The sequence below is a fragment of the Monodelphis domestica genome, chromosome 2 (assembly GCF_027887165.1).
Source record: "Monodelphis domestica isolate mMonDom1 chromosome 2, mMonDom1.pri, whole genome shotgun sequence".
Lineage (NCBI taxonomy): Eukaryota > Metazoa > Chordata > Mammalia > Didelphimorphia > Didelphidae > Monodelphis > Monodelphis domestica.
This window is the reverse complement of record NC_077228.1, coordinates 151,976,647-152,000,009: the sequence shown is the minus strand read 5'-3', so window position 1 is coordinate 152,000,009 and position 23,363 is coordinate 151,976,647. Positions and strand designations below refer to the sequence as shown.

Genomic DNA, 23,363 nt, shown 5'->3' with positions numbered 1-23,363 from the left:
TGCTCTGCCACTCTTTGGCCAGTACTATCCATGTAATTACCATAGGCAAGGGGACTATAATTACTTTAGGAAATGGAGCCTGAGATTAATTACACACAAGATTATTCAGTGTTCTACACAAGAGTAGATATTTAAACATGTTTCTTGTATTGATTTAAATCGTTACCAGAAAGGGCCCAAAGGATTTCTCCAACAGCTGTTATGCTGGCTTTGATAGAGAGGCATACATGATGTGCTGAGCACAACGTGTCCTAGGTAGGATGAAGAAAAAGACTCAGGGGTTGGAAAGAACTTCTCACTAGAGGTGGTACAGTGGATGGATCTCTGGACCTGAAGTTTGGAAGGTCTGAGTTCTAAAAGCAGCCTCAGATGTTATTCCCTTGTGATTCTGAGCAAACCACTCTTTTCCTATGTCTGCCTTGGTTTTCTTGTGTAAAATAAGATAAATAATAATATTTATTGTATATATTTATAATATATAAAAAAGTAAAATATAATATAAGGCAAAATAAGTAAAATGAGGGAATAATAGCACCTACTTCCCAGGGCTGCTGTGAGGCTATATATTCTGCGGAATACAAATTTAAAACTTGAAGGGATTGAATCCAACCTCCTCATTTTATAGTTGAAGAAACTGAAGATGCCACAGTGGAAAGATAAGGACTCTAAGGCAATGAGATTTAGGAATCAAATCCTTCTTATCTGTCTCCAAAATCAGTGTTCTTTCCATCAAACCACACATACTGATTTTTAAAATATGTGTAATTTATATAAAATAAATATAAAATAAAATAAATATAACATAGCATTAATATGTAACATAAATACATGTTATATATACATATATAGGTATATGTATTTGTATTCTGTATGTATATCTATATCTATAGGCCCATTTTAAAACACCATTAAATATATGCCACATGCACCAGAATTATGGATATTACAGTCCATATTCAAATAAATACAGTTTAGTCTGGCTTCAGCTTAATGTCACAGATTAGAACCACTGACTCCCCCTTTCACCCTTTACATTCCAGCCAGACTGACCTTGCTGTTCCCAGTATATGACATTCCACATCCTTTCTCATGTGCCTTGGCACAGGCTATCTCTCATGCCTGGAATGTTCTCTGTCCGCATCCCCCTTACCTCTCCACCTCATGGAGTCTCTAGCTCTTTGCAAGACTCAGCTCAGGTACTACCTCAAACATGAGACTTTTTCTGATACCCCCCATTTTTTAGGGTTCTCCCCATCCCTTGAAAATTATTTTCCATTTACTTTTCATATATTTACTTTTTTGCATGTATGTGTATATGTAACTTTATTCATTTTGTGTATATTTACTTTTCTCATAGATTGCATATTTACTATATAAATATAACTTATAATTATCCTAGAATTATTATGTATTTATATTATATATTTTTATATATTTACTTTTTTATTTACTTAGGATGGTAGAGTCATAGATGGTAGAGCATTCAAGGCCATTTAGTCTGATGTCCTCATTTCACAGATGAGGAAACTGAGGCTCAGAGATGTTACAGACTCTCCCAAGGTCACTCAGGTAGTAATTGGTAGAGATGTCATTGGCCTTCAGAGCCTCTGACCTGAAATTAAGCACTCTTTCCCCTGAACCACTCTGGCCCCTACATTTGTACAGGTTGTCCCCAAAACCTGAAATGCTCCCTCTTCTCTTCTCTGCCTCTTAAAATCTTTCTAGTTCCCTTCAGGCCCTAACTTCAGGGCTATCTCCTTCACTGACCCCTTTATTAGTCCTTTCCCAATGCTTAGTACCCCCCAAAATTATTACTTTGCATATATTTTGTATTTACATGTTTCTCTCCTGTAGAATGCAAGCTTCTTGAGGGCAAGTGTCTAGCACAATGGCCAGAGCACTTGTTCAGTTGTGTCTGATTCTTCATGACCCCATTTGGGATTTTCTCATCAAAAATACTGAAGTGATTTGCCATTTCTTTTTCCAGCTCATCTTCCAAAACTGAAACAGAGACAAACATGGTTAAGTGACTTACTTGCTCAAGGTCACACACCTAATAAGTATCCTGAGGCCAGATTTGAACACACAAAGATAAGTCTTCCTGACTCTTGGCTCAGCACTCTCTTCACTGCACATGGGCTAGGTTATTTGTGATAAATATTTGTTGAAGAGAATAGGTATCTTGATTCTCATAAACCTTTGTCAAATAAGTCTCTGGAGTCCCTAGAGTTTCAGCCTTCCAGTGAATGTACCTAGTGCAATTTGATGGAACAATATTCTCTCCTCCAAAGGGAAGTGGGAGTGGTGGTGGCACATGAAGGACATGGGAAAGAAACTGAGAAAATACCTGAAGAATCCCCCCAAACAATATAAGCTCATCAAAGAAATGCCAGTTATTTTGAGTTCAACCTTCTCTAGCCCACTCATTCTTGTTTCAATGTGCCTAGTGTTTCCCTGTCCTAGACTGGTATGTTTTGTAGAGGGCTTCAGGTCCCTTTATCCTTTGACTAATACAAAGGTAGCTCAAATTCCATGAACACTCAGTCATAGTGCTGATTCCAGCCCATTCTAGTCCTTATCACCCCTTGCAGAGCTATTTTAATAGCCTCATTGCTTGCCCTCCTGGCTTGACTTTCTCTCCACTCTGGTTCACTACTGGGATCTCTCCTTGGCATATAATTGCTGAACTTTTTCTAATGCATAGGTATGAACACTTCACTTTCCTGCAGTGAAGACCTTCAGCAGCTATTGACTATATGAATATATAATTTAATTCAAAATTCAGTAGTCACTCTCCCTTTTGCATTCACCACTAGAGGGTAAAATCTAAATGACTTAGCCTGGCATTCAAGATCCCTTACAATCTGGCTCCAGCATTTTGTTTAAACCTTATTTTTCATAACTTACCACCCATTCTATATTCCAGCCAAACTTTACTACTAGCTTGACTGTATTTCTGCTGGATGTTACCGTAGATGCCTATAGTACATGCCTTCATTTCCATCTGTTGAAATCCTTCTTGAACATCAAGGTCCCTGATATCATAAATGTCACCTCTTTCATGAAGATTACCCCTCCCTACCAGCTGAAAGTAAGATCTTTTCCTTTAGACAGTCTTAGAGCACTTTGGATAGACTTCTTTCCTCCTATCAAATGCTTCTTTTTGGTGTATATTTCATATTCCTTCTTAGTAAACTGTGACCTCCTTATCAGAGTCAGGAACTATTTTTTAAAAACTATATTTACCTAGCATATAGTAGTCATTTTGGAAAATGTTTGTTGAATGAAATGTAAGATTTCTTTGTAATATCATTGTAATAAGAGAAGTTAAGTGATTCTGTTAATTTTTTTAAAAAGGAGTGGACATTGGCCATTTCATTAGATTTTATATGGAGAATCTGACAGAAAAACGAGCAACATAAGAAATCCAGGACAATGTAGGTAGCTATTTATAAGAATGATACATTGTAGAAAATTCAGTTAGGTGTAAGCTGTGAGTTTTTATGATGCATTGAAACACAAAATTTATCAATAATTTAAAAAATTACATCCAGGCCTACATTGGTTTTCATCTCCACAGGTTAAGGAAGCACAGACATTTTAAAATCAGCTTGAAATGGAAGTTTCCAGCTGCTTCTGTGCACCATTCTTTTATGTGACTTCCCAATTTTGTATATGGTAGTTAACTTGGATCAGAATATTTAAAATTTTGGCATTCTTAATAATGAATTTTGAATACTTTAGAAGAAATATAATAGAACCAAGGTAGGTAAGAAGTTTTAGTGACTATGATGGCCACCCACACTCCAAATGATGAATTATTCCTTTCCTTACAGCAAATTGTAAGGGGCTTGTTGATGTGCAAATGCTGCATGTGGAGAGTATATGTAAAGGGTGGGGAATTCAAGAGTCTAGAGTAAAGAGTCTGTCTTTGCTTGCTTAGAAACCCTCCTGATATTGTCAGAGCTTGACACTGTCCATCTAGTTTTCTGATCCTGCCTAAGGAGTAGTGGGCAGCCAAACTTTGGCATTTTAGGGATGTCAATCAGTAAATATTTATTAAGTACCCACTTTGAGCCAGGCACTATGCGTAAGCTTTGGAAAATGAAGAAAGTTGAGAATCTCTGCTCTTAAGAAGCTCACAGTCTAATAATAGAGATAACATTCAAACAATTGTGTATAAATAAGCCACATAAAAAAGAAATAATAGAAGGTATTAAAGTGGATTGGGAAAAACTTCCTGCAGAAGATGAGATTTTAGTTGGGGCTTGAAAGAAGCCTGGGAAACCAGGAGGCTGAGATGAGGAGGGAGAATATTGATTGCAAGAGGGATAGCCAGAGAAAATTCCCAGTCTGAAGATGGAGCATCTTATTCTAGGAACAGCAAGGAAGACAGTACCACGGGATCATTGAATACACTGGGGGGAGGGGTATAAGGCACAAGTAGATTGGAAAGATTGGGTGTTGTTGGAAGCCCACATTTCACAGCTCCTGCTCAAAATCACAACTAAGACCATTTGTTTTGTACTCATTGCTCAAGAGTTCTCACTCACCCAGTCTTAGTTTTTATATATACCTACACTGTAGCAGTGGAGTAACTTCCATGTTTTCCATGATATCTATTTACAACATTATGAAATTCTTTAATTTTAAGGAGAGAATTTTTATTGGTCTTATCTTTTCTTTGCTCAAAGGTTTGACAGCTATGAAAACTGGAAAATAAAGTCATTAATCAGCATGTGTCTAGTCCTAGTCAAAGATGGGAATGGAATGGTCACTTACGTTCCTCTTTGGGCTCTTCTTTGTTTATTGGTCATACTGGTCATAGAAAAAGCTACACCTCTGAGAGTTGTCTGTGATCCCTGCCTTTGAACTTCAGGTTATTAATTAAATTGGGGTAGGGAAAAGAACTAAACTTATCACCAGCCAGGTGAGATAGCTAAGTGGCATCATGAATGGTGTTCTAGATTTAGAGTCAGGAAAACTTAGGATCAAATCCTCCTGGGGATACTTGCCAAATGAACTGTGTGACCCTAGGAAAGTCATCTAACCACTATCTGCCTTAGTTTCCTTATGTGTAAAATGGTGATAATAAGTAAGACCACCTACTTTCCAGGTTTGTTGTGAGGATAAAATGAGATAATATTCATAAAGAGTTGTATAAAAGTGCTACATAAATGCTAGTTTATTATCAACTTCAGTTTCTTCATCTGTAAAATAAGAATAACACCAACCTCAGAGATGTAAGGATCAATATCATATAATAGATAAATATGTAAAATATTTTGAAAACTGAAAGGCAATATAAATATTAGCTATTATAATTATTATCACTTCTCTATATATTTTTATTGGGGTAAGTGATTGAAGGAACTATAATTTCCCCTCCTTAATTAGCTGTAACTTGTTCAATTACAAAAAAAAACCCACAAAAAAACAACTTTAACCATGAGGGGGGAAAAAAGAACACTCTTCTCTGCCATCATTAGTCATCTTACATACAGAGAAAAATCTTCCTGAGTTTCTGGAGATGAGTAATCTTTCAACACAAGTTTTCATTGTTGTTGAATTCTAATTCACCTCTATTGAAATCATTTCAGGTCAACTTCTCACCTTGAACTTGAGATGGCACTACAATGATTTTACATGCAAAATTGAGCAAGACCCAGTCCCTGCTCTCTAGCTACATGATCTGGGCATATTGTGTGTGTGTGTGTGTGTGTGTGTGTGAGGGAAGAATTAAGACATATATAAGAAGAGTGTGATAAGGACCATAAGTTACTTACAAACAGAAAGATATGGCAGTCATCAGACTTCAGGCTGAGGGAGTCAAAGAAGATTAGAGAACAGACATGTATGCTAAAGATATAGGAAAAGAAATACTACATGACTGATATACCCTCTTCCTTTTCATAAGTACATAGTGCTTGGGGTCCTCTTGGAACTGAAGAGCTGGAGAACTGTGGGGGACCAAAGGGTTAAATTCCCCCAAACTCTCCCTCCTCTCATCCTGGAAGGTCACAAAAAGGACACAGTTGCAGAGAAGAGAACAATGTAACCTTGTTAAAAGATATGGAGGGTAGGAAGAAATTCCCTCCCTGGCTCCAGATGCCAGGCTCTAGTCAAAATTATTTTTGTTCACTGATTCCAATAATAAGCTAGCTTGGTTCCCATAGTAAGAAGGAATATAGGGACTGCTTCTGGCTCAGCAGAGTCAGAAGCTTGAAGCAGAAGCCTGCAGCCTGATGGAGGAGAATGATGGAGTAAACCAGGATTGTTAGAAGCCTGCTGGTGCTAAGTGGCATCCGTTTAACCCTTTCATGTTTGCTGCCATCCTTGAACAGGATCCCAGACAAGCCCACTGTAGAGAGCTACTTCTGTAAGGGCTATAGAATTGAAGAAAGTGTTAATGGTTAGGGAAAAAGAGGGAAGTTTTTCTCACTACTTCTGACCTCGCAGTATCCCAGCATTAGTTTAGGGAGGGATGAAGTATGGATTTCTGCACTAGCAGCAAAGGTGGATGGAAAGGTGGCATACAAGCAAGAGGGAGGATGAATTACTTAGAGCAGGGACCCTCAACATTTTTTATCAAGGGCATTTCTTCCCCCACAGCCTGGTGAAAACTATTGATCCTTTCTTAGGAGAGTTTTTAAATGCTCTGAATAAAAATATGTAGGATTGAATACAAAGGGAAATCAATTATTTATATCAAAATACAGTTTTCAAAATAACTTTTAAAAATTTCATGGACCCCAAGTTAAGAACCTCTACCTTAGAAGCAGAGTGGCATGGAGACAGAGTATGAAGCCTGTCTTTTCCCCCTTAGGAAAAAGACTTCATTTTGTTTTTCTTATTTATAAAATGATACGGTTGAGCTTGTCAACTTGGAAAAACACAGAACCATTAAAGTAGTCATAAAACTAAATCTTTAATCAGGAAAGTAGATAAGTCCTTAATATTCGGCACTTTGGGGACAGTGTCTCTGGGAAATTCACTGCCAAAGATGATTTTCTGAAGAATAATACAACTTGGGGTCTTAAATACTTTTTGGAAAATTAAGGATAGAAAATATACACTGACTAGGCTAGGGAAAGGTGGTAGCCAGAAGCTGGGGTGTTAGGGAGAGGTCTAAACTTTTATAGATACAAAAGGATGGCTTCAGCCAGGTGTTGTTCTTGGGAATGGATCTCTGATACAATGAGGGAAACTTCATAGATACAAAGGGTGATTGAGGATTTGAGCATTTCTATCACTCCAATCAAGGACACTTAATGGATGCTTGGTGATCCATTGTTCAGTCTAAAACATAGTTAGTTTGGGCCTTTCCATAAAGGCAAGTTCCCAAGGGACAGAGGCAAACCTGGGGTTCCATAAATACAGCTGACAAGCTCAAAAGTCTATTCAAGTTTTGACATTCTCTGATTCCATTATTCTGCCTCTATTCCTAACCATCCTCTCTTATAATCTCAGATATTTAAATTGTTCAAGTCATTTTCCTCTATATATGATAAAAGCAAATGACAATGTTCATGCTCTTATGGAGCTTTGAGGTAGGGAATATCCAAATATGCAACATGAGACAACAAATATTTTGTAGAATAGAATATAACAGTAATCCATGTGTTAAAATATGGTTTAATTCCAAACTCAGCTGGAATGTGAGATGAGTATATATGATCTTAGGTCTGAGATAGGAATGTTCATTTCCAATTGGGCATTTAGAAAAAGTTCCAAGGAGAAAATGGCCTTTCAACTTGGTTTTGAGGCATGGCTTGCGTTTCAACATGTAGAAATGAGGAGTTTGAGGAGGACATTCCAGGCATAGGGAAATGGTATGAGGCTGGAAGATCTGTGCACAGGGATCAAGTGTTTATTTACTGAAGAGTGGCACAAGTCCTTGATGGCAGAACACAGAGAAGCAGAAAGTTCTTTGTGCTCTATGATGATCATAGTCCTTCATGAATTCCTCCTGTCTGTGTACAACAGTGTTATGTGATTTGTGCTAAGCAACAGCATGTTATGTATAGTTATTGGAGGTGGGAACATTTCCCTGTACTCAAGGAGATTTGACTTAAAATCGTGACTCTAAGAGTGTTCTTATCTTTCTAAACTTCCTACTTGATCCATTTTAGCTATTCAAAACTGATTTCTTTCTTCCTCTTCAATTTGTACCTATAAACACTTTGAAGTAGTTTGTACTACCATTGTGAAAGCTGTCCTTTTTTGTTATTATTTTGTGTTTTTGTACTTCTTTTGTATTTGCAGAGTTTTTCTGTTGATGTTGCTTTTTATTAGTCATGCTTTACAAAAGCTCCTTATGCAGTTAGCTTAACACTCCATCCTACAGATGGAGAGACTATGCCACAGGAAAGCTCAAGTGGCTTACCCAAATAATACAATTGCTTGATAGTGAGAGCCAGGCTTAAAACAAGGATTGAGAATTCACAATACTGTGCTGAGTTATTCTTATTCTTATTCTGAATTATCTAACAGAATCTTAAAGACTGAGATTTGTGGGCGAAAGACATAAGTGGATGACTACCATGGTTGTTTAATTATGTAAAGTTTTGAGAACTTCAATGTACCAAATGGTCTTTCTGAGATATTTTTGTAATAGATTTAGTCTTTTCCAAAAAGAATTTACCATAGTACATACAATACTTTTATTGTTATCATGACCTCTTATAAATGCTGATTTGTGGGATCATAGAATACTAGTGCTAGAAAGGCCCCTAAAGATTTTCTTGTTTGACTCTTTATCATTTTACAGATGAAAGAAATGGAGGACAAGGGATGTGAAGTAAATTGCAGAGGGTTGCAGTATGGTGTTCTTTTCCTGGGAGCTACCAGAGAAATTCTTAAAGAGTAACATACAAATCATTTAGAATACTTAACTTTTTTGGAAATATCACAGGACCCCAAAGACATGCCACATGGTTCCTGGAAAATTTAACCCTCCAAAAGGATTAGTCCACCTCCTCTTTATAGGTCAGTCTCTTCCTCTCATTGCTAAGGCTAAAATTCCATTTCTTTCAGACCCACACACCTCTCCAAGAATTTTAAAGCACTACTTCCCAGGAGACCTTTTCATTTTATGTTACTCTTTAAATGAACCAGGAAAACTATTAGCAGAATTATTAGCAAATAAGGATTTGTAAAATAAATGTAGGAGTGGTTCAGGTGGAAAAAAAATCAAAGCTTTTAGAATAGGTAGAAAATAATGGGTTTTTTTTAGGTAGATTACTTAATGGGGCAAGTTGTGGAGTGTTGTTGGGTAGGTTGTCTTTTCCTGTTTATATTCATTTATTCATTTTAACAAATATTTATGGTGTACCCATAGTATTCATGGTGGTTCTCTTTTGTAAAGTTCTTTCTTGTGAAATTAATGCTATTATTACTATTTTAATGATATTTTAGAATTGGAAGAACCACAAGGTATGATGATTAGTAGTAGAAAGAGATAAATTTGAAGTTATACCATCAGCCTCTTTTCCCTTTCTCCTACTACATCTTACCTTCTTTGTTAACTTGATTTACAAGCATCAGTTGTTCCAAATCCTACCTAGCAGGAAACCTTGGAAATAGACATATCCTAGAAGACTTAATAGGAAATTATGGACTTTCTGGTGGCTTTGCCCATTAGGCATAAGCCTTTAGCTTGCCCATTAGGCATAAGCCTTTAGCTTGTAACCTTTGAACAAAATGAAATAAGTCAATATAGCACAGAAGAGGATCTAGTCTATTAGAATTTGTTCCCCTTTAAGTAATTTGGTTTTTTAAAGTAGCAAATCTCAGTGTATAAATAAATGAGATTAAATATTAGTTATATTCAGATATGTCTTAGATCTCTGGCAAATTTTCTATTTTCTTTCTTTTAGAAATTTTTTAAATTTAATTTATTTTTATTAATAAACATTGTTTGGGGTCTTTCCCTCCTACCCACATTCTTTGGAGGGGAAAAAAGAAAAGAAAAGCTACTGTAGTTGCTATATATAGTCAAAATAAATCCATGTATTACCCATGTCCAAAAATATATCTTGTTTCACATCTTGTATCATCACCTTACTGTTAGCAGATGGGCAGCATGCATCATCATTGGTCCTCTGGAGTCCTGGTTGCTCATCGTGTTGATTAGAGTTCTTAAGTCTTTCAAAATTATTTTGTCTTTACTATGTAGTTGTTTTATATAAATTATTCTCCTGGTTCTGCTCCACAGTATTATTCCATTACATTTATGTTTGATAATTGTTCAGATTATTTCCCAGTTGATGAACACCTCCTTAGTTTTTCATTCATTGTCACTACAAAAGGAGCTGCTAAAATATTTTTGTATAGATGAGTTCCATGTTTTCTTTTAAGGGAAATTAAACAATTGAGTGACTGTCATAAGATAGAGGGCATCTTCTTCAATATCACCATCTCAGTGTAATTGCTATTGTTTCAAGCATGTGATCATTTCCATAAACCTTAGGGATGAGTGATATAAAATAATTATAGTACATTATTGTGGGTTTAGCCAAAACCCTTACATAGGACTTTATTTACTGCCATTCCTATTAGGGAGAACCAGAATGATCTTTACTGTTAAATTAATTAATGGTGATAAATCTTGACTAGCTCTGTTCAAACAAGAACTGAGCTAAATCCAAACACTACTGCCCTTGACTTTTTATAAAAGAATCCAGGTTTTGTCCTGCAGAATAAAAATATTCACACACATATTAAAGGACCAAATTTAATGGGCTTTAACACAATGCAGAGACCATGTTAGAGGAAAAGAGATCTCAATGCCTTTGTTTATGCTATTTTAAAGCTATAAAGTTGGGACTTTTGTTTTGGTTTCTTACAAATAGTAGTGGTTCCAATTTTGTTTTTCTTTCCTTCATAGTGCTTCACTTATTCATAGCAAGTTATATGGAATCTGAGACTCATATTCAAGTCCTTACTCAGCCCCTTTCTATCCATGTAATCTTAAATTAATCATTTGATCTACTTAGGTCTGTTTTTTCACTGTAAAGTGAAGGAGTTGGAATTGATGAAGACTAAAATCCATGGCAGCTCTAAATTGATGATCCTGTTCTATATTGCATCCCTAGCCCTTTAGGCATGTTAGAAATAATTTATTCTTACCTCCATGTGTCTAACTAATCATCTAAATTTGAAAATTAATGGAATTGAGATTACATATTTACATTTAATTAATATCCACAAAGCTGTTCATTATACCTATTCTTGTTCTGATAGCCTTCAAGATCAGCTCTTCTATAGCAGTAGTTTGCTGCTTGAAATAATGAAGACTGTTTGTACTACATCATTCTCAATGCAATATAACATAATGCTAGAAGGCATGCCGAGGAGTTAGAAAGACTTGGGTCCAAATTTAGTTTTAAGTACTCACCAGCTGCGAGACTGAACAAGTCATTTAAACTCTTTGAGCCTCAGTTCCTGCACCTATAAAGTAAGGATAGTGTTCATATCTATTATATAGGGCTGTTTTTAAATGCTTTGTAAAATCTTAAGCACTGTGTAAATGCTAGCTTTTATAAATAATTGTTTGTAGGAGACAGTAGGAAATGTGTTTAATTTTTGTTAAACTCTGCCCTTTAAAATTTATCCCTATTCGTTACAGAAATATACAATGATAGATAGTCATGTGCTGTTAACACTTAAATATACCTCATCTAATTCATCCCAGTTTAGTTGGCTTGAAAATTTTTTCTGTGTGCCTATTGTAGAAAATAAAGATCTCACTAGACATAATAGAGTTCCTCATTCAAAGAGCAGAAATAGATGACATTATGTATTTTTGTTGTTGTTTTTGCTGCCATCACCTTACATCAGTTTTCCTGTTCCTTTTTAACTTGTAGGCAGATTTGATCATAGAGAGGGAAGATGGGGGGGGGGGGGTCGGGGAACGACAACACTTGTGATTGAGAAAGGGAATCTCAAAGTTTTTTTTTTTTCATAGAGTTGTAAATGATAGATTATGTAAGTAACATCTGCTCTTCACGATATTGGCCAAGTTACATTTTATATTCAATTGTTTTTCTTCAAGGAAAGCATTGTGCTTTTTTGGTCAAGAACACAGGGCTGGGATACAAAAGCTTGTTTCTTTTTATATCTTTGCCTTCTTATGGAAGGCCTCTTTAAAGTAAGGTTTATACTTTGTAAAAAAGGGAGAGCAATTTTTGTTACCAAATATTTATAGGAAACCTATTTTTTGTTAGTTATGGTTTAGAAATCAAGTAGCTTTTGGAAGGATGGAAAGGGAGATAGCTATTGAGCTTTCGGTGCTGATTTTGAAATGAGGGGGGAAATAAGACTCCCTTCAGCCTTATCACATGAAAACAATTCTTCAGGTCTCCAGTATATCACTATTTTTGTCATTATCTTACCCCATGCTACTTGCTGGAGAGTTTTCATTTCACCATTTTGCCTGAGCACATGAAAAATCCAGAAGAATAAAACTGCCCAGATTGCTATTATAGAACCATCATTTTCGGTGAATGTTTCGTAATACAGGGTGTCACACCTTGTATAGATCAGTTAATCAGATTGTTTGTTCTAGTAGTTGGACAATCGACATGAGTAAAGTGATGGCTAATATTCACCTCTATTTTCACAGAAACTTTTAAAAGCAACTTCTCAAACGAAGCAGGGAGCAAATAAGTGAAAAAAAACATCTAGCAAATTCTTACTAGTGCCAGGCATTTGTGCTAAGTGCCAAGGACACAAAAAGCAAATAAGCAAGACAGTCCCTATGCTCAATTAGCTTACATTTTAGTAGGGCCAGACAGCAAACCTAGGAGAGTGGTGAATAGAGAGTCGGAATGATGATTGGAGTCATAGGGCATGGCTTTGTTAAAACTGGTAGCATTGTTTTGATCACTCTTTGATCTGGAATTTGAAAAGAGCTAGGTAAGTAAGATGAGGGCTGAGGGATACTTAAAGGCTGCAAGGGATGGTGAACCCTCACCAATCAAACCCCAGAGTAGACTAAAATTCTTGAAGAGATCTTAAATTCTTTTAAAAGTTTACCGGTTCCTAATGTGAAAGAGTAACCGTTTCAAAGGCAATGGCAAAGGGATACAAGTTTGCTAAACTGGAGAAACTTTAAATAGGGATTAGGTGACAGACTGTGGTTGAAAGATCTGCCTAAGCATGGGGTGTACAGTGCTTTTATCTCACAGGTACTCAGTAAATTCCTATTGAGTGACATCAGGTTAACCACCAGAAGATATTGACCTCTTCTCTTTTCTCATCTCCTTTTCCATCTTCTTTATTTTCTCTTCTCAGCTGTCCTCTGCACATTTCTCCTCTCTTCTTACCTTATTCTTGATTTGATAGTCTCCTCCTGGTTCCCGTGCAATCGTTTGGTTGACCAAGCATTATTATTCCTATAAGAAGGAAATCTAATCCATTACTCTACTTTGTCCTTGGGAATATTCTAGTGACTTAAAAAATTTTTTTTTCTTATCTTCCATCTTAAAATCAATACTAGATATCAGTTCCAAGGCAGAAAAGTGCTAAAGACTAGGCAGTGGGCGTTAAGTCACTTGCCCAGGTTCACATAGAGAGGAAGTATCTAGGGTCCAATTTGAACTCAGGATTCCTAATCCCTGGTTCTCCATCCTCAGAGCCACTCAGCTATCCCCTACAGTAACTTTTTAAAGAAAAATAATTTATACGGATTCTGGCTAAAATGACTCTCTAAAAAAGGGAGATTGAACAACTTCCTCATATCTACCCCAAGAAAAATTTAAAGCCACATCAGGCCAAAACAATGAACAAGAAATCTAGTTATAAAATATAGATACAGGCTTATGGCCAAGAAAAACTTACTCAACTATAATTCTACACTTTAATAAGAACTTTAATAAGAAAGAAGGCTTTCAAGCATTTCTGATGAAAAGATGAGAGCTGAGTAGAAACTTTTGAAATGCAAACATGAGTCAAGAACAACCCAGAAATCTAAATGTATTTGTGCATTTGGGATGATAAAGTTGCTAACATTCTGATAGGGAAAGAAGAAATCAAGTGTCCCTTTAGAACTTCTCTGAAGGAAGTAGAAATAAGCAAGACACTTTAGAAAGTAATATATACAATTTATTATATACTGTTAAAATGCAACTGGTATGGAATAAGAAATCAGAGCTTTACATATAATCCTCTTTGTATTCTATTGTGTACATAGAAATGCTCTTTTTTTAATCTTTTAAATTCAAAATTAAAAAATTTTTAAATTAGTGTTTGGATCTTGAAATCCTTCTTCCTAGAGAGGCTAGGGGTGCATTATGCTGAGTATTTTGTCAAATAGTTTTGAGTAATTGTTTTTCATTGCTATAAGGAAAGGTTTAGTGTGATAGAGGAAGGCATGAAGATTGAAAAGAACTAGCTGGTATAAAAAAAAGACAACAATATTGCTTAAAAATAAATACATGTGACTTCCGGGTAATCATGGCTGCAATCTAGACGCGGCACGCTTCCTCTCCCCAGCACCGAACGAAATAGACTACATCAAAGGAGCATAAAATCACCTTTGGAGGAACAGAAGGACTCCCCAGTACCCCACAGAGGCAAAGGTACGTGGGGCTTGAACATTTCCACACTAAAATAAGAAGGAAAAGCTTGCACAGAAAAGTGAACTGAGCCGCCCTTCCCCCACCCCACCTCCCCCACTAAACCAGAGTGAGCTACCTGAGCGCTCACCGGGACAGCGAGTGAGTGGAGAGCGTCTCTGTCTGGGGGGGCACTCCAGGGTCCTTGGGATCTGGGGACTGCCAGGAAAAAACGTCTCAGGGCGCTTTCACTGGAGAATCCAGCGGACCTGGACTTGGGGCGGGCTGCGCTGAACAACGCGCGCTGATTATCTGGGCGGAGCTGAATACCTGGGCTCCGAGGCTGGGAAGAACTAGTCTGAAGCAACCTAAATTCACAGAAAAACCGCTCTTATAACCCAGACCCCAGACCAAAAAGGAAAGGGAAATAAAACCACCAAAGGGATGACTCACATGGCCCAAAATCAAGCCTCCAGGAAGAAAGGGAAAAAAGTGACTATTGAAAACTTTTATGGTGGAAGTACCCAAGGAAAAGAGGAGAATGAGGAGGAAATCCAAAAAAATTCAGAACACGCCTCCCAAAATGGAAACTATCAACAAGCTCTGGAAGATCTCAAACTGGAACTTATCCAAAAGATGGAAACCTTCTGGAAAGAAAAATGGGAGAAAGAGATCAGCTGTCTGACAGATAAGACTGCTCAATTGGAAAAAGAACTCGAAGCATCCAATAGAAGGGCAGACAAGGCTGAAAAGCAAATCCAGTCCCTAATGACCAGAATTAAGGACCTCGAAGAAAGTGAGATGATAAAACAGCAAGAATCAATAAAGCAAACCCAAATAATTAATGAATTGGAAGAAAAATAAATACATGTAACTAAAAATGATCATTTCAATGGAATTTCCCCCTTATAATAAAGGCTAATCAGATATTAAAAATTAGACATATGCCAATTCTTAGGAAAATACTTATAAAATAAGTTAAAAATGTTAAAGCAAGACACAAAATAATGGGTATACATTGATTTCTACTATCTAAAATATATCATTCTCACTGTTCAGTAGTTCTGCTTAATGTTTTGAGGGAATGTTCTTTGAGAGGGAGGTTGTGTATACTTACAAATGGCTAATATTTCCACAAATTTTGGTAACAAATTATATTGGAAAAGTATGTTAATGTATACACATAAACAAAGAATAGAAGAGACTTTGGATTGATGTAGAGTTAAATGCACACTAGGCTATATTTTTTGTGTAAATCTGCAACAGTTCATAATTAAAATAGAATATATATGTAGTGCCTCTCTCCACAGATACCCTTACCCCATTTCCAGAGATGTATGGGTCCTGCTGAGATTACTTCCCTATAAGAGAGCCAGCAAGATTATATGGACCTTTCTTCTATCAATTTCCATTATGGGTTTAGGCTCCATGAACTTTATATATATGCAAGTGTGAAGAGAGGAAGGAAGAATATTTAGAATATTTAGATTTTGTTTTCTAAAAAATTAAAATAGTAATTTTCAGTAGGGTTAAACCTAGGATGCCTTCCCAACAAATATTCCTTTGCTTGAGAATGCTGAAATTTTTCTTCCTTTCCTTTTTTCTTATTTTCTCCCTTACTTTTGATTTCCCATCTGATATATATATATATGTATATATATATATATATATATATATGCCAATTTTCATGTCCATACAAAAATCTTTGAGAATGAGCTCTCTTTATATAACTTTTATAACTCTAGGGTATTCTCAATGAGCATATGTTAATAGGGAGCAACAGTCTTTTTCAAATAATAGTCAATAATGGACTACATTTTTGCCATTTTACAATTAATTGAAAGATGTAGTAAATATAAGATTGCATTGCACATATCGTTGGTTCATTACAAACAAGCAATCGATTTGGTAGAATAAAAAAACAAAGTTACTTTGGGGCAAGGTGCCTACTAGCCATGTATCAAGGTCTCCTTGGAATGTATAATTATAAAAGTAGCCCTACTTAATGATCTGCTGATTATATACATCAAGTGAGGCTTAAAAATAGGGTAATATATGACAAAAAAGTTATTTGCCCCTGTGAAGGAGATATATAGTACATTAAGAAGGGATTCTCTGTTAATGGTAAGGTCATTTAAATCAGAAGTATCAAACTCTAAGCCCTCACTTGGTCTTCAAAACTCCTGAAGAGAGCCCAAATCAAATTAAACTGTAATTGGGAAATACTTCCCAAAATAAATAAGAATACAATAAAAATATAATGTTAATTTCTTGTTTTCTAAATCAATTATGTATCCAGCAGGGATCTTTCTATTTGACTTTGACACCACTGCTCTAGATAATGCTCCTGGTAGATGACATTGTATAGATTGCATAAAGCCTCATGACTCCTGGAAGAAATCTATAATCTCTCAAAGGAGTTTGCTTTGTCCATATAAAAATTAAAGATCAAGTGGATGAAAAATGTCCATTGCCCAGATATTAGCATGCTTTTGAATTTCATCCAACATGAACTATATCTGGGCTAGACAGTCTAGATGGAAAATGAACTGGACCTAGAATTGAAAAGGAAGATTTAAAGAAGGAAGACCTGAATAGTTTCTAAAACTGCAAAATTCTTACACTGACCCCTACCCTAGCTTCCCATAAAAGCCAAGACTCATCTCTTCAATACTAACTTTTTACTAATTCACTTTATGGAAGAGAGATAAAGAATCACACTTGTCTCTGAAGAATTAAACATCAGTATTAGGTACTAGGTAAAACCAGTATTAGATATGAGAATCACACAGAAGGCAGTGTGGAGAGGCACAATTCAAGTGGAAGCAGGCTGTAACACATAACCAACAAGGAACTTTGATCCAAAGAAAAAGAAAAATGGGTGTAAAAGGCATGATCAAGGAATTGTGTTGCAGGGAGCGATGGAGCAGGTAGGCAACCAGAGTGCTCTACTGGTCTCCTCTCATGGTTAGGAGAAATGTGGAAAGACCTCCAGAACATTAGGTGGTGCCCTTCTGGTTAGCTTTTGAGAAAACATGGATAAATGTCATCTAATATGGTAAATAAGGATGGATTCCAAACATCATTGAGGAGAATTCTTATTTGATGACTGCTCCTCCCTTAAAGGATAGTTGTCTCTGCTGTATTCTATTTGACTAGAAAGACCAAATCTAGATGTTTTTTCTAGATGATTCCAAAGACTATTTCATGCCACTGAAGCAAAGAAGCTTGCTGGAAACATTTGTCTCCTTGACTGAGTTTTAGTCAGGCTAACAGATCTTTTCTCTCACCCATGCCTCCCAGGCTCATTTGGCAGGGAATAGCAGATTATGAACATGTTTTTAAACAGTGATAGGAATGGTGGGCCAGTGCAAAATATATGAGTACAGGCAGTCTTTCCACCCTGGACTGTAGCAATCCATTTTTTAAATAAAATGGAAATTACACTCTGTACTGGCACAAAAAGTCTTTTTTCTCTCTCCAAGTATCTTTTGCAGTATGAAACTATTGAAGGTCTCTCTCATATTTGTGTTTTGTTTGTTACCAGTTACTCAAAGTTATATTGGCACATGGAAGATTTAATTAAGGATATTTAAGCTTCACTAGGCTTAATTTAGCTAAGTACATTGACCTTTCAGTTTAAATTAATCTCCTTGGATGTGAACAGAGAAATAACAAAAGATTACCTTAATTATTACATCTACCTATAGTAGGCTCATATATACTCTCAAAAGACTCCCCCCAGGGATCAGTACACTATACCATTTTCATGAGTTTTTGTGGTGATGCCAATTTACCAGTTGATTTCAGTAATGTTTCTAATACCATTTATTTTCAAGGTTATATTAAAAGGTTTAAATGACTAAATGTGCATACGTAGGCCATCACTTGTCAATATTTTATTAAATTTTATTTGTTATTATATTTTGTGTTATTTTTAAATATTTTATTATATTATAATTATAAAATTATTAATTTTATTAAACAAAAATAGATACTTATCTAGATATAATTACATGCTCTCATGTTTCCCCTCACCCTAGATTTTCTTTTCTTTTCAAAACTCTTACATTCTGCCTTAGAACTAAGTATTGGTTCTAAGGCAGAAGAGCAATAAGGGTTAGGCAATGGGGGTTGTGTCTTGCTCAGAGTCACACAGCTAGGAAATCTGCACAGTTAGGAAGTCTCTGAGGCTAAACTTGAACCCAAGACCTCCCATCTCTAGGCCTGGCTCTCTATCCTTAGTGCCACCTAGCTGCCCTCCACCCCAGCAATTTAATTCATGTATCTTTAAAAAAGTTCTAGACCAGTGATGGGCAATCTTTCGAGTGTGGTTTGTCAAAATTCATCAAAAAAACAAGCACAACTCGGGTAGTGTATCACTTTGAGAAAATAAAACCCATAATTTTGAGATATTTATAGTTTAAATAAAAATATATTATTGTAATATATAACTGTATTTAATTAACCAAAAACTAATTATTTAACTTCCCTGCTTAGTGACTTCTTTGTTCATCTGTCAGTCAGTTTCTTTTGTGGGCATTGATATTATTTAACTTATGTGGTGGGGTGCAGTGAACTAAGATAAGTGAGGGGGAGGGGGAATTCTTTAACTAACCTGCCTATTAGTGACTTTTTTTGTTGCTGAATTTCATTGGCTATATCTTCAATTGAAGGTTGGTATTTTGTACACTTCAAGCCCAAGCAAGTGCTACTAACTTCATCTGTCAATCTGTTTCTTTTGCTGGTTTTGACATTATTTAACACTGAGAATAAGGTCTCACAAAAGTACATAGAGGGAAAAATTGTGAGTAAAGTCATTGCTATATTTTTCAGGGTGCTGAAAGTGTCTGGTAACCAGTTCCAGATACTCCTCTGTTGCACATGTACCTGAACCCCACCTAGTCTTTGGTAGGACCCACCCTGCCCTTCCCTTCCCCAGCCAGCTGGCCCTGGGGCTCTTAGAGAGTAGCAGCTTCCACCCACCAGCCTACCTGCCCACTCATGCTCCTTCTTCATACTCCTCCTTCCTGCCCCTGTGGGAGCCCCATGCACACCAGCCACCTGGCTTGTGTCCCCCACGTTGGTGGCCAATGTGTGTAGCAGCCCTTCCCCTCCTCCTTGTCCCCCCTTTACCTCCCCTTCGCTAGGGTATGGCCATGGCCATGGCTATGGGTATGCACCTCCCCAGATGGCTCTGGGGCCCCAAGGCCTGCTGAGCCCACATGCAGCTGTGTGTCATCAAAAATGGCTATAGTATCAGTGCTGACACACATGTCATAGGTTCCCTATCAAGGTTCTAGATAATACTATTCATATAAATGTCATTGACCAGATAAGTTAATGTTTAAGATTGTTTTCTAAGGGTGTTAAATATTTCATACTTAATTATTTATAGCAAATGGCTTACAAACTTTCTCCTAGACACAGTGGTTAGCTCTTATGTTCTTAGAGGAAATCGCTGAATTGTTGGTTTAGTTACCTTTCAAAAAAGCTAAATAATCCAGAGAAAGAACTGTGAAAGTAGAAACACAGAAGAAAAACATTGCCTTGATCACATGGTTCCATGAGGATCTGATTGGGGATGTAGACTCTAAATGATCACCCTAATGCAAATATTAATAATATGGAAATAGGTCTTGATCAATGACACTTGTAAAACCCAGTGGAATTACTCATTGGCTACAGGGGCAGGGAGAAGGGGAGGGAAAGAACATGAATCATGTAATCATGGAAAAATATTCTTAATTAATTAAATAAAATTTTTCATATCACAAAAAAAGAAGTCTATCAAATGTAACTTCTAGGAAGAAGGGGAAAAAAGCTAAATAACTATGAACACCAAAGGACTCCAAAATCTTGAAATCAATAACCTGTTGGTTAGGTCTTAGAAATCTAGTTTATTCAGAGATTAAAAAAATTTTTTTTGTAAGTTCAGCATGTATCTTGTTATATCTTAGTTGGAAAGAGCATATTTCTTGAGAGGCTGATTGCTTTGTCCAACTTTTTCACTATATCTTCTTTTTTCCATTTAATATGCTAGGCTAGCACTTTGTTCTTAAGACCAACAGCTGCTGTGAGACTAGGGGGAGTTTACATTCTCAAGTCAACAGCTGTCTGCTGTGTTTCTAATCCTGTTTTGGCAGGAAATGGTTCATAAGTGGAAGCCAAGTGAAAAAGGAAGTTTGGAAAATAAACAAAATAACTTTGGATGCTACCAATTGAACAGAGAATGACATTTTTCTGAAGATTTCACCTTCAGCACTTTATATCATTGATCTCTTCGATGTCAATGCTCCCTCCAACTCATCATGAGCCTTCCACATCTTTGTATTCTTTGTGATTCTTGTCCCTCTCCTTCCATAAATCCTTCATCTAGAGTGCTGGGGGCCTTCCTATACTTGTTTTTGACTTTGCATGGATATCAGTGTAGTATTCAACCTTCAGTTATTTCTCTTTCTTACCTGACCAACATTGTTTTCTAGACCTGCAGCTCTTTGTAGACACACTTTATGTCATATTTCTTGCTCAGTTCATGATTAGTGAGAGTAGGCTGCTCATTCACACAATATGCAAAAAAAAATTCAAATCAATGCAAAAACATTTTTCAAGTAGTAATATAACTTATGACACTCATAATAGGACATTCTAAGGAAGGAAGGGATACATTTATGAAGTGCATACTCCATGCCATTTGCTATGCTAAATGCTTTACAAATATCTCATTTTAGCTTCACAATAACTTTAGGAGATAGGTGCTATTATCATACTCATTTTACAGGTGAAACTGAGATAGTCAGAGGTTGAGTGATTTGCCCAGGGTCACACTGCTGGATATGTGTCCGAGGCTGGATTTGAACTATGGTCTTCCTGACTCCAGGTCCAACTCTCTATCCAGGGTACAACTTAGCTAGCCACCTCAGACACTTCTTAGACCATTCACACTAAGCTGAGATCTACATAGAGCATATGTAAAAAAATTTTTTTTTTTTGCTTTCTAGCGCAGAGAGTAATATTAATTATTTTATCTTCATTTCATTATATGGGCAGTATTCATTTTATGAACAAATGTGTTTGAGAAATTCACTGTAAGTTAGTAGTTTGACTTTAGAATCCTATTCAGAATACTTGTTCTTATTAAAACAAGTATTATACATAGTAGTTGCACAAGCCCATTTAACATTAATCCCTATGTATGACAATTATTTATATGAACAGAATATACTCTTGAATTTCACCTCCTGTTGTAGTGGCAAATTTCTTCCTCAATCTTATACTCCAAAATCTGGGAAGAAAGATTTTCGCATTTCATTGGAAGTTGCAAAACTAATAAAAGTTTCTGATAAAGTATGCTTAGATATACATAAGAAGTTATCAAAATTTGTATGAGAAGAACTATAATTCCAATTAGGGAACATAATCATTTTACGTGTGGTATACATAATAGATCTGACCATATTCATAATAAGCCCCAGTGGATCTTTATTATCTCAAGAATAAAATGGAAAGTAAATTGAAGTGATAAATGTTGGAGGGGATGTTGCAGAATTGGGACACTAGTCCATTGTTGGTGGAGTTGTGAACTGATCCAACCATTCTGGAGGGCAATTTGGAACTGTGCCCAGAGGGCTGTGGAACTGTGCATGCCCTTTGATCTTGTAATGCCACTGTTGAATCTATATCCCAAGGAGATAATAAAAGAAGGGAAAGGACCTACTTGTACAGAAGAATTTGTGGCAGTTCTTTCTGTGTTGGCAAAGAATCAGAAATTAAATGGATGTCCATCAGTTGGGGAATGGGTAAACAAATTGTGGTATATGATGGTGAAGGAATACTATTGTGCTTTAAGGAATGATGAGCAGGATGATTTCAGAAAGAGCTAGAAAGATCTACATGAACTGATGCAGAGTGAAATAAGAAGAACCAGGAGAACATTGTACATAGTAACAGCAATATTGCATGATGATCAACTGTGAAAGATTTAGCTCATGCAATATGATGATCCAGGACAATTCTGAAAGACTTATGACAGATAATGCTATCCACCTCCAGAGAAAGACTTGTTGGAGTTGGAATGCAGATGAAAGCATACTATATTTTACATTAGTTTATTAATATTTTTATTTGGGGTTTTGGTTTTATATGAGTATTCTCTTATAACAATGACCAATGTAGAAGTATATTCTACAATAATACATGTATAACCCAGATCAAATTATTTACCATCTCTAAAAGGACAGGAGGGAGACAGTTTGGCTCATATTTTCAGAAAATGTATGTTTAAAATTGTTATTACATGCAATTAGGAAAATAAAATATCCTAAAAAAATAAAAAATGCTTGTTGACTGAGTTACAAGGGATGAAATCAATCTTAAAATCTTTGTCATTAAGAACTAAACTTTAGTTGTTAATATAAAATTATTGAAAAAAGGATATTAGCAACAAAAATTCAATATTTGTTAAGTACTTATTGGATGCAGAACATTGTTTTAGGCCTAGGTTTAATACAAGATAAAACATGTTCCTTGCCTGCATGTTGTGTAGGATCTGAATGGGGTATAGGATGTATAACCAGAATATAACAGGATATGTGACAAATGTCTAAAAAAAAGTCACAAAGTTCTTGTGAGGTTAAAGGCAGAAAAAACCATTACTGATCATGGCAGTGAATATTTAAGGCAGTATATGAGTAAACCAATGGTTTTAAAGTTCAGGTATTTTTTTCTGAATATTTCATCAAACAAACTTTATTAAGTACTTACCTTAAGATTTCAATTTTACCATTTTATGCCATGCTCATCTAC

General features: G+C 36.1%; 1 protein-coding gene across 2 annotated transcripts in view; it reads left to right on the top strand.

Annotated features, from left to right (window-relative positions):
* Positions 1–23,363, top strand: part of ACTN2 (actinin alpha 2) — a 102,228-nt gene that overhangs the window by 30,407 nt on the left and 48,458 nt on the right. The window lies entirely within an intron of this gene.